General features: G+C 45.4%; 1 non-coding gene across 1 annotated transcript; it reads right to left on the minus strand.

Annotated features, from left to right (window-relative positions):
* Positions 1 to 2393: 2393 nt before the first annotated feature.
* Positions 2394 to 2466, minus strand: TRNAQ-CUG. The gene has a single exon. It is a non-coding gene; the product is annotated as a tRNA-Gln (tRNA).
* Positions 2467 to 3158: the final 692 nt, after the last annotated feature.

Below are 3158 nucleotides of genomic sequence, written 5' to 3' on the forward strand. Positions count from 1 at the left end.
TTCAATTTGGGAATCCACTGCCTCTCGCAGTGGTAAGACCAGCAACAGCAAGGCACTGGACTGTTCTGGAGCGAAAGTTCTGGGGGAAGGAACTGAAAAGAGTATTGGGGCTGCGGTGCAGCGCTTGCAGACACTTTCTTTGGCCTGTTTTCCTGGAAGAGTTAGCAGCGAGAGATTGTTAGTCACAGGTCAGTGGGTGGGTTTGTGCAAACTAGGAGTGTATAGGGAACTGTCTTTGAACAGAAGGAAGGAGAGAAACCGGCAAGAGGAAGGAGGCTGAAAGACTTCTCTGGCTTTGAACAGAATTCTGTGTTAATAGTTCTTGCTTTTAGCTGATCTCACTGAGGTCAGTTGGGGCGCATGGACAGACATGGGAGTGACTCAGCCAGGTCATTCCCATCTTCTGCCAAGCAACCAGGAGATGACAATGGCTAGCAGTTGTACTGTACTGTTTGCTACCAGCCTAAGATGTAAAACTAGATGAATCAAAACAAGAAATTGACCTGTTTTGTTTTGTGAAATCAACAGCCTGCTAAACCCAGGGTTTTGAGTTCAATCCTTGAGAGGGCCATTCTGTGTGACAAAGTTGTTTGTGTTTCTCCTGATGCAAAGCCACCCCTTTTGTTGATTTTAATTTCCTGTAAGCCATGCCATCAGTCGCCCTCTCCTCCATCAGAGCAATGGCAGACAATTGTTTCACGCCTTTTCTCAGTGCAGAACCAGAATCTGCAAAAGCGAAAACAGGCAAGAAGGTGACAGCAGTGGGGTGACAAGAGTGATGAGGACATAGACATGGTCATAGACTTCTCACAGAGTACAGGCCGGGCAATGTGCCCTGGCAATGTGCACATCATGCTGATGAGCTCTGCATGAGCTCTGCATGGTCAACTGTGCTGATCAGCACGCCACACTGGCCAAACAGGAAATGAAATTAAAAAGTTTGCGACCCTTTCCTGTCTACCTGGACAGTGCATCTGAGTTGAAAACGCTGTCCAGAGTGGTCACAATGGAGCACTCTGGGATAGCTCCTGGAGGCCAATACCATCGAATTGCGTCCACACTACCCTAAATTTGACCCTGCAAGGCTGATTTCAGTGCTAATCCCCTCGTCGGAGGTGGAGTAAAGAAATCGATTTAAAGAGCCCTTTAAGTTGAAAAAAAGGGCTTTGTCGTGTGCATAGGTCTAGGGTTAAATGGCGGTAACGCTGCTAAATTCGACCTATAGTCATAGTGTAGACAAGGCCTCAGAGGAATTTTATAGCTACTGGCTGGGTGTCCAAAAAAGGGAGCTACCCACCTACCCTTTCATTGATCACACTTGGTAACTACTAAGCAGAAGCACAGAATCTAGATGGATTTGCTGCGTCTCCTGCAGGCCTTCCTAATGGCACAGCAGGGCTGCTCTTGGCTCTGCACAAGGTTGTTTTGTTTAGCAGTGACTGTGAAGGGACTTCCAGCTATTTGGCTGTGGGAACTCTGGTATTAAGTGGACACCCTGTCTTAACTGTGTATGGCTGTATTGCTTGTAGATTTCTATATTCTGTACTGATGTTACCAAATGGAGTATTTTGTAGCGGTCTGCTATAATTTAACTTATACAAACTATGAATATGCTCCTCAGACTTAACCACCCGCCTTTCACATACTCCCTGCTTCTCACTCTCTGGGCTGGGAACAAGCCACCGGCATGTGCGTCCATTGGATTATTTTTATTTAATTACTTCTCATTGTTAAATTATTTATGTTTTTTAAATTTCATTGCAGTGCATTTTCTTCCTGCCACTGTCACCTGGCAGCTAAGGGATGTGAGATTCTCCTCCATTGCGTTTCTGCCCACGGAAAAGAAGAGACCCCACACTTCAGTACCTTTGGAAATAAAAGCAACCTGGAAACAAACCAGCTGTCTCCTCAGTGTGCAGTTTGTGTCTCTTTGGTGCAGTTGATGTGTGTGCAGCATGTGTGGTGGACAGGGGCACTGTGTGCTCACATGGGAATTCACCATCCTTGGTGCAGGATTTGACTTGTTCTGGGAGTGAACATAGCACTTGTGGAGTTTCAGGCACAGGCTGCATGACCCTCCATTTATCTTTGGTGCAGATACAGCCCAGGCAGCACTAGTGCAACCTCCTCTCCTGCTGCCCTCCACCATCATCTGCACAGCCCACCTGTCAGGGCAGGAGGGGAATGTTGCTCCATGGATCCTGGTTCTCAGATGGGACTACCCTGGGATGGGGAGGTGTGGTTGCATCCATTAGGTCACCAGACTGAGCCTTCTAATATCCCTTGGTGATTGTTCCCAAGATCCAGGACTTTGTGCTCAAACATCTCCCAGCTTCCTTGTTTAATATAAAGGCCAAGGTTTCCTTGCAATATACAGGAAGAAAGTAGATTTTCACCCCAGATGGGACTTGAACCCACAATCTCTGGCTTCAGAAGCCAATGCCTTATCCATTAGGCCACTGGGGCCCTGATGTACAGCTACTGAAGAGATGGAAATTACCTCTCATAAATGCACATTCCTCGCATTTGCTTCAACACCAAATAGCCCCTTTATGTGCCTTACAGAAATGTCTGCATCCCCTGGCAGCGAGGCAACTGGGCAGGTTGCTGACACAATTACAACCCAGAATACAAAGTGTACAGTGCTGACTATATATAGTTTTATTACAAATATTTACACTGTAAAATATAAAGTACTATAGTGCAATCTCTTTATCATTAAAGTGCAACTTGCATATGTAGATTTTTTTTTGTTGCATAAGTGCACTCAAAAAGAAAACAATGTAAAACTTTAGAGTCCAGTCAGTCCTATTTCTTCGGTTCAGCTAATCGCTGAGACAAACAAGTTTGTTTACATTTACTGGAGATAATGCTGCCCGTGTCTTATATACGTCACCTAAAAGTGAGAACAGGCTCTCTCATGGCACTTTTGTAGCCAGCGTTGCAAGGTATTAACGTGCCAGATATGCTAACATCCATATGCCTTCATACTTCAACCACCATTCCAGAGGACATGCTTCCATGCTGATAATGCTCGTTAAAAAAATAACGTGTTAATTTGTGACTGAAGACCTTGATGAAGAACTGTATGTCTCCTGCTCCATGGTTCTATCCGCATTCTGCCATATATTTCATTTTATGGCAGTCTTGGGTGATGA

The sequence above is a fragment of the Mauremys reevesii genome, linkage group 17, assembly GCF_016161935.1.
Source record: "Mauremys reevesii isolate NIE-2019 linkage group 17, ASM1616193v1, whole genome shotgun sequence".
NCBI lineage: Eukaryota > Metazoa > Chordata > Testudines > Geoemydidae > Mauremys > Mauremys reevesii.